The sequence below is a fragment of the Rhopalosiphum maidis genome, chromosome 1, assembly GCF_003676215.2.
Source record: "Rhopalosiphum maidis isolate BTI-1 chromosome 1, ASM367621v3, whole genome shotgun sequence".
NCBI classification, from domain to species: domain Eukaryota; kingdom Metazoa; phylum Arthropoda; class Insecta; order Hemiptera; family Aphididae; genus Rhopalosiphum; species Rhopalosiphum maidis.
Genome location: NC_040877.1, coordinates 2,678,370 through 2,694,038, shown reverse-complemented (window position 1 = coordinate 2,694,038; position 15,669 = coordinate 2,678,370). Strand labels below are relative to the sequence as shown.

At 30.2% G+C, this 15,669-nt stretch overlaps 1 protein-coding gene across 1 annotated transcript in view; it reads right to left on the bottom strand.

Moving 5' to 3' along the window:
• Nucleotides 1-15,669, bottom strand: part of LOC113549744 — a 98,764-nt gene that overhangs the window by 63,512 nt on the left and 19,583 nt on the right. The window lies entirely within an intron of this gene.

Sequence of the window (15,669 nt, the reverse complement as noted above, 5' to 3'; positions counted from 1 at the left end):
GTTGGGTTGTGAAACACTTTTACAACAATACTATAAGACTGCTATATAATACATAAATGTATATGCATAGTACTTGCATAATAAAATATTATATAGTAAAAAATAATATACATTATAGTCTCGTAAAAAAAATAGAATGATCAACGGGAGATAAAAAAAATTGACTAAGGTGGATATTATAATACGTATGTTGTATGTATATAACTGATCTTTTTGTGCGAATCGTTTTTCATTCTAGTAAAATGTGTACATTATTTTTCTTTAACCAATGTGATGATTCGTTGTTAATTAGACAACTGATGGTCATATTTTTTACCACGACTACTGCAAGTTACGATTAACATTGTTACTTTTATAGTACAAAACATTACTTACAAATCGTTTCGTAAGCTTTATATTATTTATTGTTAAAATAATTATACCGTGAGAAAAAAAAAATGTATTTTTTATAATAATAAAATTCAAGGATTTTTATTAATTAAATAAAATTAAAACATGGATCGAAATAAACTAACAAGAAATATAAGTAAATGTTATTTGATTTTAAATTCAAACAAATGTTTATTTGCTTGGACGTTTTGAAAACTCAATGATACGTTAGTTAAGAATTTATGAATAAAAAAATTTTGCTTACTAAGAAATGTAATGAGTTTTAACGTCAAGAAAATAAGTTTAAATATTATTATTATTATCCTATTATTATAACACTATATATATATATATATATAATATAATAAATACGCTATAATAATTAATAATTTTTTTTTTATGTTAAAATTTCATTTAAGAACAATTTTTTTTTGTTTTAAGTCATAAATTTAATAAAAAATTTAAAAAAAAAAACAAACCTTTAGAGATATTAAACAAATATTTTGACGTATACAGAATAATTGTTTTGTAAAAATATTGTAAATATATTTTTGTACGCAAAATTCTAAAGTAGCTATATAGTTAAATAAGATAAAAACAAAAATTAAAACATTTCAGTATAATGCAAAATTGATCAAAGAATATTTACCATTTTACTTGACAATTTACATTAAATAACATCGTTTCTGGTATTAAAAAAATATTCGTAGTCAATAATAATTTCCATGCTATCTTATCAAGAAAAAAATTAAAGAAACTGTATAAATGATTAAAATGTGTATTTTATTTTAATAGAACTAAAACTATGAGCAAATAAACATCTTATAATGAAATTATGATATATTTTAGAACTGATATAAATCACATTTTATAAGTTTTCAGTTTAGTTATACGGTCATTAGTTGTATGATTATACAACAATATGCATATAATAATACCTAGCTAAAAACCAAACTATAATTAATTACAATATAATATCCTTCTGGCACCTAATTTGTTTTTATGTTTTGTAATTATAACTACCTGGTGTCCATTAAAATGGTCAAATCTTTATACCCCAATAATGCTTCAGCCTATAACATAACATTTATAATTATAATCATATCCATATGATGTCCATTACAATGGACTTCTATTTTTAGTTTATGGTTTTGTGATCTTTTATTTTATTACAGCTCAAATTTTTTATAATTAACTTGTATCAGTAAATAGATTATAACATTTTGTTCGATAATAAATTCTATAGTAATTATTAAATGTATTAAATATTTATTTAGCTCGTATAATGCATACATAAACAATTCTCCACGTTAAGTAACCATAATTTTTATACTTTAATATCAGTATTAAAAGACCTACGGGTAACGACAGAAACTGCGTATTTTAATAAACTGCAAATTTAACGGAAACACAAATACACGAATAAAAAATAATAGAAAAGTAATCGCAACTCATATTAGTAAGATAAAGTGATATTTCAATTAAAAAGCTTATAGACTAATGGTTTTTTGAAATTGCCAATGTTGGTATTTTGATTACATTTATAATAATGATCATTCTATATATATATATATTATATATACATAATAATAATAATAATTTAATGTTCAAGCGGTAATATTAGTAGAAGTAATACTAATAACAATAATAATAATAATCATAATCATAATAATAATGAGTCAGGACCAGACTTTAATTACGCAGACCGTGGAGTTTTCCGGTTGGACAGTGAACTTAATTGACTATCCGGAAAAAGGTTCGGTGACGATGAAATGACGACCACAGTGGCACTCGGTGAATAATGCAATTTATCCTACTTTAATGGACAACTTAACCGAAAGGAACCTTCAAAAACCTCATTCGACCATCGCCGTATTTGCATACTTACATGTAATAATATCTACATGTATTATATTAAGCACTTGTATAAATAACGCAAACGTTGTTACACGCACAGTGATTTCTAGTTAACTTGTACCTATATGGATCTATATAATGTCGACCTAAATATTCAGTTCCGTAGTGTGTTTACTATTAAATGTATTGAATCTAAGCATCATGGAAACTGTAAAAAATAACAGTCTATCGAATAATAATAAAAACTATAGCAGACAGATATTGATAATCGGACGTGAAAAGCTTTATTTATTTCTAGAGAAACTAATTTTGTTGACGGGAACAACACGATGCTGGCTAAACAATTTGTTACAACTACGTGCGAACAATTGAATTTTATAAGTGGGAAGGCAACACCTGAAAACGACGTTTGCAGAAATACACGACGGACTTAATGCGGGGGAAGGGGCAGAAAATTGTCGTTATTAGGTACTTGCTACTTTCAACTTTCAAACGGTCATCCATCGCGCGAGTTTGTGTATGAGTGCGCGCGTGCGGATAAAATGTTTCTCAGAACTCGGTCAAGAGGAATGGGTATAGATAAGGCAATAGCTAATGTACGGACGTCGAGAAACGTTTTGTTCCGATCGTAAAAATGCTCGTCTTAAGGGACGTACTTTTCTGGGTCGATTAAATTAATATATACTATTTTAAATCGACGTTGTTTGTTCAAACCCCATTGAACCGAAAACGACAATAAAGTATCGTCGAAAAGCATTCTTATTTGGTGGATGGAAGCACGCTGTTGCAGGCAGCTCAATAATATTTCATTTTTCGACTATTCTATTGTGAATATTGTGGTATAATATAAAATGTATTATATTTTTATAATCACAATTATACTACTTTCTAGAACAAAATCTATAAGTCAATGATATACCGAAACAATAAGTTTTATTATCGTGTATTAAAATATTGAAATAAGTATACGTATTAGGTACTTGTTTAAGTCATAATTGTTCAGATGAATTGTACGATTTTAAATAAAAAAGGTATGGTAAAGTTTCACGAATGTATGGATACATGTTAATTTTTTCGGTGATGATTGCCTCGTCGTAAACTCGAATTAACAATAAAATATTATGAAAACGTTGAATTAATTTTTGGTCTCTGTTTTGATAATTTTACAAAGTCCTCTACGAGTTAACTTTTACACAAAAAAAAATCTATTTTAAGTGAATTATAAAAAATGTAAATTTAAAGCTACATTAAAATAATAGTCTTACGAACCATTATAATATTACAATTCAAAAACAAAAAAACAAAACTGGAAACCAGGCATCCAAAATATTATAAAAATAAAGAATTTAATATACATAATAATCACATAGAATATGAGTATTATATTATTTTTAAGTAATAATTAATTTTATAATTAAATGTTATGAATAGATCATTACTGTAAATATAATTACAAAATATTGCTGTTTTATTTTTGTACACAAATAAACACATTTTTTTATATTTATTTAATTAACGTTTTCATGTAATTTTCAAAATAAAATAAAAACAAATAATTTTAAAGGGATAATGAAATCTATCACATTTATTGGTACTTAATGATTTTCAAAAATCAAAATATTATAGATAATTAAAAAAAAATAATTTATAATATCAGTACATTAGAACTATTGAACTTTTTATTACCTATCATCACCGAGCTGAGTTTTAGCCTGTCAGGTCTAAACAATATAAGATCGATGAGACGATGAAATGTGTTTGCAAACTGGTCTGATGTTTTCGGAAATGTCAACATTATAAAATGTAATTTTACTATACATAACAGTCGGATGCGTTTGTGAAATGAAAACTCACAGACACTGAATGTGGATGACAATGTTCTCTTAATCACTCGCAGATAATAATAATTGAAGTAGGTATAATAATGCTGAAGAAGTCGTTCAAGTAATGTTGTGTAATGCACACGCCCGTCGTATAAGAAAAAAAGATTCTTACTGTATAGATGTTTCAGATTAAATCAAAATTTCACATTATAACACATCGGCTTGAACTGTTTACGAATTCACGACTTATGATCGTAATAATATTGAGATATCGCATAAATTATTCGTAACATATCATTGTGTCACGTACACGCAAAATATGCTGTACGTATATTATGTATATGCGCATACCACCGCACAATGGCCCTACAACGCATCAGTGCATTAATATTGCATACACAGTGCGCCGTGCATTAGTTAGACCGTGGCAGCGGTCGACGAAGAAAATCAAAGTTTGCACAAAGAATATGTAACAACCGAACTCGACATTTTTTCAAACTTTTCTTTTGTGTACACACATACAGTTTGATGAGCGGCTTCCGTTCGACACGTCCCTAACTTCATTTCCGACGAGACATATTATGCTTGTACAGTAGTGCTGAGCAACTTTCCACCGTTATTATTTTTGTTGTTGTTGTTTGTTGTCGTTGTCGTGGTAAGCCTCGTGATGGTCGATTAGTTTTTCATATCCATAATATGATGCGTGTTTTTCAAAAAACTACGATGTCATCCTCTAGAATAACGACAAGCATTGAACATCGTTTGAAAGTAATATGCCATAGGATAACCGATGTCATAACACTCAAAAAACATAAATAAATTATAAGTTCGATTTTGTTTTTTTTTTAATACTTTAATTTTTAGTTAGTTTTTGAGACCGAGACCAGAGACCAAGAGCTTTAATTATTTCATCTAAAGATTTTGGCGTATAATATATTTATATATTACAAATTCAACGATCGAACGCATTTCAAACGAACACTATCAATAATATACTATCACAATTGGAGCTGCAAAGTAATTGTATTACATATATAAGTTATGATAAGCACTTAACTTAACGATAGAAGGCAGCTGAAAATGTGACATATTATAGAGTTATAACTATTGTCCCGTAAAAAACATTTGTGCCGATCGGGAGAAAGAAAAATTATTTTTATCTGAACGTAATATTACTGCACTTTACTCGTTGACTGACTGATGGTGCAAAGCTATTATATAATAATAATAATAATAATAGTATCACTGGGTTGTTGAACTGCGCGTATCTTATTATATATTATGCATACGATATCAAATGGTGCAGAGGACTACTAGCCGGTGTGCATCGGACTTGATCTATTTCGACCGGCGGCAGTGACGCGAATGCTACCGTCACTGTTGGTTTAGCGCATATTTATATGATAGTGTGGTCGACTGTGTAAATACAGAGTGATGAAGGGTTAAAGTGCTGTGAATAACTACCACCACTCCATCCACCACATCGAGCGTCACATCCGCCATCGGCAGACTTCCCGGTCCGAGAAACTCCTACTATCGATCACCGTGCGGTCACGCGAGAGAAACGCCGTCGTCTGTCCATTATTACCATTTAGAAAATACGCGTACATAAATAAAGGTTTAATAATAATATAATAAGTATCGTTATACTATTATGTCGACGCATGCGCAGGAAACCAAGATAATAATATTGCCGTGAATTCGACTAAAAGGGGTTGAGCAGTCGTAGCACGGTCGCATTAAGGACGTGCATGCATTATTCTAATATAGATAATATATTATCATATTGTATCATTATATTATTATCTGCTTCATCGCCTTAGTCAGTCGCGTGACGTTCGTGTAGCCTGATGAGAGGCTCTTTGTAGACAACACGACATCCCTCCCCCCTGTTTATGCTGACCAACCAAATCACCTTGCCGGCCGTCGTTAAATTATACCAAAGGACTCATTTGTCGGTAAATGAATAAGATAATAATATTGTAACACATAACATTCTCACATCGCCGTTATCTGGTGTTTTTATTAATGCTAGTTAATGCAATAGTTGTTGCGTTATTTAATTATGTTCGGTTTTAAGTGGGGCATCAAAGTCCATTATGAGTCATATTTTTTGAAACGATTAGTTTATTAGTCTTTGAAACGAACTGCAGTTCTGCTGCAACAGTCACATAACAATCATTGCATTGCTCACATTACGCGCGTCTAGTTTTTAACAAAAATAATTGTTTTGCATGCGTTTTATTTGGGTTATAACAAACGATCTGAAAATAATAGCTCGCGAGGGATAAAAACATAAAAAAGAAATACGTAGACACATTGTGCAGGTATATTAAAACACCGGTTAATTTAAACGTTACAGCTCTACGTTAATTACTATATACGTTTTCAGTAACGAAGTTGTATGTGTTATGTGTATACATATCTATATAATGCCATTACCATCACATCAATAAATTATAAACGAGCGTACCACTGATAGTATTTACTGTCGAGGTGGTTCGAATCAAGAACCGTTACGATTAACCTAAATTTGCCATAGCCGAACGGAAAAAAATATGAGATCATGAGATAGTGATAGTAAAACGCACACTGTTCTTTTATTGTATTACCGTGATAATAATAATATATAGCTATACATCAGTTAACTCCACAAGGGTGAAACAGTCGAGGCGAAGAGAATTTTGACGATAACACTATTGAAAGAAATAATTATTGTCATAATCGCGGTTTAAATTATATTATTATATGTACCTACCTATAGTATATAACATTGTAATAAATTATATTATTACTATTATGTTGGCGCCCATGCGTGACGTATTTAATGTGAAATTAATTCTCACGTGTTAACGCGCAGATACTCTATTTATATTATGTATATATTTTATATATGTACTTCGCAACGTGGTGAGAATGTATTGAAAATTTACATACACGCAAAATTTTAACGTTTGACGAAAAATGTTCAGTGTAAGAGGTTTGCAGTAAAGCCAACAATGGTGTGCGCAGAAATCGCTCAACGCTAATATTACAATATATTATAACGCACGGATGATGTATATTTACGATTAAAAATGATAAGATTGGTTGGGATCGATGTGTTTACCAAACAAGAACATTGCACGGTACACTTGAGATCGGAAAATCTACACGCATATAACACGTATTATTGTCATCAGTATTATCTCATCATGATCGACGTCGTCGTCATAATAATAATTATCCTCCGTACGTGGTGGCACAGCTGTCACGTGCGCATGTGCAGAATTTGACGAGAATAAAAACCAATACGGACGACCGCATAAAAATCTATTAGGTCGACGAACTTTGTGGTCGTAATCTCAATCGTAACGTATTTTTTTTTTAACCGTTCCAATTGCACGGATTCGTGGTATATGTATATTATGTAAGTGACGTAACAACGTTTGCGGTTACTTCACTAACAAAAACCTAAACCATGCCAAGTGAAATGACGTCTGTTTGTAAAATATTAATATTTGGTTTCAATTTTATTTATCGAGAACAAAAAAAACATCAAATGTGCATATGTAATATAATTTATAAACCTTTAACGTATAGATTTTATGGTTTATCCACGGTAGTTATAGATACCTACTACCTACTCAAATCTTATGTTAGATAAAACGCTGTTTCTAAAAAAAAAAATATTAGTTAAGTTTTGTTGTAGTTTTTGAAAAAATTAAAAACCTATATTGAACATAGTATACACAAATTATTAAGTTTAATGACTAAAATATTAATTAATATTTAGTTTGTGATTTAAAAAAGAAAATAATAAATTCTCAAGTACTTGTAAAATAATGTTAGAAATAGTAATATAATAATAATAACACTTAAGGTGTATTATAGACTTTTGATTATAATAAAACTATATAGCTGATAACAACATTTATGATCAATCAAGTATTATAGAAAGGAAACGAAATTTTCTAAATAATAATTATATTAAACACAAACATTTTAAACCATCGACCGTCACCATACTTTTAGAACACACATACCTATCGTGTGAATTTGTTATGACCTTTAACAGACTTTATGTGTGCGTGCAGTGACTAAACACGAACGATTTTCTCTGACGTTTGTGCGATCAATTATTTTTTTTTTTTAATAACCAGACTTCGACCTCATCGTGTCATCGCCGTATCGTCATTTGGCTGCGGTTCAATAACGGCGACGACAACGCACAGATGACGTCAACCACAGTTAGGGTATGACCAATCTTTGAAGACTCGACGCGTTACAATATTGATAATCAAAATTTTAAATGGCGTCCGTGTGGGTGTATATATATATACGAGGGAGGTCGTCACATGCTGACCGACAATATAATGTAGTAATGATATTAATAATAATAATAATAAAAAATATACACACAAACACATGATCGATGGCCTGGAAAAAATGAAATGTATAATACATGATCACCGATTAATATTGTTTCGCAACACTTAGTTGTTACTCCAAACTCACAAAAATGTCGTAATTGTAATAATATTATTTAATGTAGATGACAGTCGAAACTCGGGTTATAACGATATCGTGCAAAAACGTATACGATGTCCGTCCGCCGGGTTTTTCTCGATTATCAGTCGACGGGAAAAAAACAACTATAGTATTATATTATTAATAATACTCGTTCTTTGGAAGGAAACTCGTGCAGTGACTCCAAAATGAGATGATATTATTTCTCAAACAATAGTATACAATATCATATAGATGGTTAAAACAAATATTATACGTTTATATATATATATATATTATATACTACCCAAAACGACAGCGGAGTGATACATATTTAAATTAAAATCCGTCCTCTCCGAATAAACTTTAACAGTGCTTGTTTTTTGTTTTGTTTTGTTTTTTTTTTTTTTTAGGAAAGTGTGCCGGAATCGTTTTTAATGCGTGGGACAAAATGCAAATTTTACCGTTTTTAAAGTTCAACTTTTCACCGAATACCAGATGCTCTTTTGTACCGAAACTCGACTTGAGTGAATATATTTTATATTATATTATACGCATATATTATAGGTGCAATTTCGTCGCCGCCGAATGTCACTACCCGACCGTACGTTACCGGCCCTCTGCCACGGTAGTATCATAAACATTATAATATTACTATATTATTAAAATGATGATAATAATAAATAAATTTTCTCTACACAGTTCTTGTTCGATTTCTTTCTCCGCGTATCGACAATCAAGATACTCTTTCACAATAACTCTTCGCAACTGCGTAAAATTATACGATGATAATTACATTATGTATAATATTTATCAGCAGTTGCAGAAATATTATCATAATAATTAGTTATATTGACAACAATGATAAACTATGATTATTACGACGACGACGACTAAATCGATATCATATCATGTTCATAATTTTGTATGTATATATACAATGCAGTATTAAACTCGGGCACAAAGTTTAAACGAACAATTCATTTTTCAGCTATAACTTTAACTTTGCTACCGTACCACGTACGGCACTGTATTGTACTTCTATAATAGTAATTTATTAATATGAACTAAGAGTATGGAATAAATTATAATGGACTTGGTTTCCGAACTAAGGATGCTAAGCACACCTAAACACTCCACACCGCCTTTCGCCACAAAAAAAAGCACTTACGTTCTCGGAACAGTCCAGCATGAGGGCTCCTCCTTGAGACCACTGCAGAGAACGTTTCTATACATTTACCATCATTAAAGTCGTATAAGAGAAAAGGTTACTTTTATTTTCTCCTCGAAACATCCTCAACAGCCTCAACAGTTAGGCACGCGAAAAACGATTTCACGCGAATATTATAAACGACGGTTGCCAATTAAGCAGCTATTTTCACATTTACAGGATCCTCGAGGTATGTAGTCGTGTATACAGTATACTGTCTACGTTATTATAACAATATAAAAAGTCCTTATTATTATTATTATTATATTGTGGGCGTTCGTCGTTTTTTCTCTTATATTGCTTTCGTATTCCGAGTATAAGGGGATGCTGGTAAATAATAAAATATCATGCATATCATTAAATAGGTATTATATAGTGTTTCGACAGCTAAATATCTATTTCGCGTATATTATATCCGTCGGCGGTGTTATTATTTTTGAATAAAACTTTTTTCTTTTTTTTTCAAGTATTTACACATGACGATCACATTGATGTTACGAAGAAACCATTGAAGGTCGGTGCATTATAATAAAATGATGTTATTCTTTTCGGTCTTCTATCGGAAAAATGTATAATAATGTATGTAATATATTATTATTGTACTTTATAATATTATTCGCAGCAAGATATTTTTGCTCGTCTTGCCATTTTCGTTCAATTCGAGCCAATTATTCGAAATGTACCACGGACAATAAAACACAATTTCATAACGATATTGTTACGTCATATTATATAGTAAGTATAGTGTATCATTATGACGTATCAATTTTAAAATAAACGTGTTTCTTGTGGATTCCGGTCGAAATAATAATTAAAAGCAGAACGATCGAACGTCATATAATAAAATAATAATTATTATCGTCATGTTTATTGGTTCGGGTCGGATTGGTTTTGACACAACTCGTCTGCGACCGTATAATAATAGGTAAGATACCCACTATGAGAGATGCACTTTTATACTATTATTATAATATTATATTATGAATTGCGCAACGGCAATAATACGCGTATTGCTACACGTCGTGCGATTGTTACGGATGTTGTAAACTCATTTCGCGCCGAGCTTGGAAACGCGCGCGCATGATTCGATTGTTGTTCGTGATCAATAATAATGTATACAATAAGCCACAAACAATTAATTTAATAATAATATATTATATATACGTATATGATACTGTGGCCCATGGTAATGAGTCGGCTGTCGCTCAATTTTTAATATTTTCACTTTATTAAGTAATAACAAAATATTATGTTACATTGTGCTCTGCGGTTAGGTACATATTATTATACATAATACGTCAAAAGTAACAATGCGGTCTATGATAATACGAAAACAATGATAATATTCCCTCATAATTAAACGACATGCGAATGTAAATATTACTTTAACTTATATGGTACATGCTGTACGCCACAATTATATTACAATATTGTATTATAAATTATTATTATTTTAAAACACGAGTGGAGCTGATCGATTCGCTTTTTTTCAAACAACAATGATGTTTTTTGATAAACAAATACTTGTATAAATTGGCTTAACCAGAAAACATTAAACGTTTTTATAAACATCATTAAAAAGGTTTCTTTTACTCTATAAATTAAATTATTTTGATAACGTGCTTAGCCACCTTAACCGTTACTAGTTAATTTTATCGTACTTATATTTTAACTCCAACAATATTATTACGTTTTCGCATGCTACCAATTATCATACCCATAGTATAATATATTTTATAAACTTTCATGAAAATATTCTTAATATTATTATATTTTCAGTTTAATAATTTTGAATTATGTATTCTCTCGTCTCTAAATTTTCCATTTTTTATTAAATTGTTATTGTTATTTCACATACAATATTAACTTGTTCTATTAATATTTTTAGTTATTCTTCTATTTTTTAACGCCAGCCTATATTTTGTAATTATTGTATATAGTTATTGTATGAATATTTTATAATTTATATCTATTAGTTAATAGTTTAATAAATAAATAAATCATTCATTGTATATACATCATTAAGGGACAAAAGACAATTATTATTACTTAATAACTGCAAAATTGCAAATACCACATATGTATCTAACGCTTGTAAACTCACGAATGTGGTCGCCTAACCCAAAAACACACAAATTTAAACTAATCCTATTATTGTCGAGAATGTGTTTAATAGTTACTTGATATGGTATAAAAGTTTAAAATCCAATTAAGAAGCGGTTGTTTCCAAATTTCTCAAATTAAACGTTGTTTTGAATTCATCAGAATCATGATTTATTATTATGCTGTAACGATGAAACTAAAGTTATTACATTTTTTAAATAAATTGGTGATTTATTCATGCTGTTCGTTTTGGAAAGTCATCTTTTTACACAAAATGGCTTATAACCATTTATTCATTGTATACCATAGCTGATTAGATAATATTACGGTCAATGTTATGTTTATAATATGATGATAAATATATGACAAATGGACAATAATACATTTCAATTTTTTTATTAAAATTCTTATTTTTGGAATTTTTAAATTTACTTAAAAATTAAAAGTTTTTTTTTAATTCTTGAGATTTTTTTGTTCTATTTAAAAAATCTCTTGTGACGTTTCAAAATTGTGTTTTTCAAATTTCTCATTTTTTAGTGCAAATAAATAAACGGATAATTTTATATAAAAATGTTGGTGCCAAGTTCCAACTAATTTACACTAAATTCAAAATTCGTACGAACATTATCACAGTTATAAAAATGTTTTTACTATATGGATTATAAGTCTTATAAACATCGTATTATAAAAATATAAAATATATTTAATATTGGAATATTGTATTTACTATACTTGCACCATTTTTAAAAGTGATAAATATTGACAGATCAATTTTTTCTTCTTCTATGAGATTACTTATTTATTTTATTGCTAATACTTTCAAATTATCCATTATAGACCCCATATTTTCCAAACCAATTATATAATGAATCAATTATCCTTAGAGCGCAAAGTTAAATAACTGAGAAATGAATTATTTTAATTTTGATTTGATTTTTATTTCCACGGCATAAGACATTACTTAAGTATTATAAAAATGTATAAGAATTTTAAAATATAATCTTTAAATTTATTTAAAGGTTAGGTTATAACCAGATGGCACGTCTGGTACTCGTGCACTGTAGCCCCTGTGAAGTAGTAAATATTCTAAAACTAGTACATTTTTTTAACCACGACGTGCGGCGCCGTGGTTCTTATATATTATACGTGCACACTTTTTTCGCCGCCTTCGCTGGATAATGTAATAATGTCTCATTGCTTTTTTTTCTTTCTTTATTTTTATTCCGTTTTGTCTACGCAAACAAAACAAATCATCCGGAGCGAAGGAAATTACCGCGCGTAAACGGTTTGTGCACCATGAATATTATCTAACGTCGTTCGGCGTACAACTATATAAATAAGCACACAATTACGTTTTTCTCCTTTTTTATTATTATATTATTATTACTATTATCATTTGTATCCCTACGAATACGTGTCAATCTAACCACTCGCACAAACGGTTTCTACTATTTTGCAACGTATCATTATACCGCTGCGTATTTCCATTTACCTGCGTTCGAATCACACACACGCGCGCGTTAACCCAAGTCTATAATAATGACGTATATTTAGAGTTATAATACTTCTGGTATTGCAGCAGCTGCGGCAGAACTTGGCTCGAAACACGCTCGTTTATCCGATGACAGCAATGAGCGGTACTCTGTATATATACCCATATTATCATACTCGACCTCCGACATATTATCAACATAATATTATAAAGTTCCTGAACTAGATCACGCGCACTACGTTAAATATATTATACACGTCAAATTGTTTAGCCATAGAGTATATGTTATTATATAAAATGCGGTCCGCATATGTAAAACATTATAGGAAACGTGTCGACGCGCGACGTGCGCGTTTGCATATGAGATTTCATGGTCTATAAGCCGATGGATTGTAAAAAAAAAAATAATAATTACATCTTATAAAAACAATCTTACAGACATCAAGTAACTACCGAGACCCTGGAGAAAATACAATTTTACGGAAACCCTATGTCAGAAAGAGAGAGATAAATGGACAGAAATTCTTAAGATCCATCTTTTCAATGCCAACGAGTTCGTATATAACTTGTGTCGTGAACAACTCATCTCGCGCGTTCCAAAAGAAAATCGGATGACGCGCTCAAGGTTTCGATCGATGTCACGCAAAATTTAAATTAAGTACTCGTGCGGATTTTGCTTAGGGCTTTTTGCCCGTGAATATATATGTACTTTTACGCGTGAATATGTTTCATTCTAGTCGTTACGTAACCTAAAAGCAACTTATGCAAAATACTCAAAGTATATCACAAACTACCCATAATACCGAAGTATTAAATTATTATTAACACAGTTGTATGTTTCTAAAGAAATGTGTGAGTGTGTTTTTTTTTTTTTACAGGCTGTATTATTCGGCTAATAGTATAAAATAAACGCTTGGTGGCCGAACGGGCAAAACGAATTTTTAATGACAATATATATCATTACTATTATCATTATTCTGATGTGCGTGTCGTTTATCACGACAAATGAGTTACATAATTACGACGAAACAACCGTAAAATCGTTTATGAGTTCGGTATCACCGTACATACGTTTTGCGATATAAGTACGTATAATGTTTACCAGACATATCGTGTACGTGCTCGGTATATATATCACTATATCAGCCATAATACAAGTATATTATATATGTATCACGGTAAACAAGAAAAAAAATGATAGGCATAAAGAACGATGATCTATATTTATACAGTATACATAGTGTGCAATGTAACTAGTACAAAATATTTGGCGAGCGACCGATTACCTCAACGACTGCAAGAATATTGTGTAAGGTATGCGAAACGTTGCTGATTTAGCGAGCGCATAATATAATACTATATGATACACGTATACCTATACATAATCTATATTTATAAATATGTATACATAGTTGTTTATCAAACAAATTTCTATGGATTCTCTTTGATTATTCAGAAATATAAAAATAAATAATTATAATTATAATAGGTATATAAATAATAATTCACTAATATAATAAACCAAAAAGTACATTTTTTATTAAAATTAGAAAATCAATATAACTATTTAAATTAGGCACCTCTCCTATGTATTTATTTTTTACAAATTATAAATAAATAATACATTCACATATAAAAATCATATAATAACTCAAACATTACATATACTTATATTATTAAATACATTTATAAATTATACATGCGTATAATATGATAGGCTTAGGCAATATAACTTGCCATGTCGTTTCAATGATCGGCAACTCAGTTTACGGTTCAGCCAAGCCACTCCTGACCGAGGTTTTGATGGAAATATGGAGAGGGGTTTGAAAAGGATGTTGGGAATGAATATTATCCGTTAGCAGTTTTCATCAGCGAGTATATTATTATAATATGCAAAGGGAATTTCCCGGACACTAATTGCTCTCTAACCCCTCACTGCGGCGGTCCAATTCGTCGGGCGGTGAAAGCACAACGGATTTTCGGTGCACTGGTCTCGTGGCCGCTAATGATACCGACTTTTAGCCGGTTCATAAGGGTAATCGCGTGTATAACTCGCCACAACAGCGTATTAAAGGCTTACACAATATATGTCTATAAATATAAAATTATACATTATTATATAGACTAACATCGTTATTGGTATCGAAGAGCAATAGCTTTAAAAATTACTTGATTATATGCATATATAGAACACTTTTACTTCGTTTCATAATATAATATGTACCTTACGGTGAAACTTCTTAATATTGGACACTCTCAGTCACCGAAATTGTGTCCGCTATTTGGACATATCCGCTTTTTAGTGGGGGTGAAGATATAAATGAAAA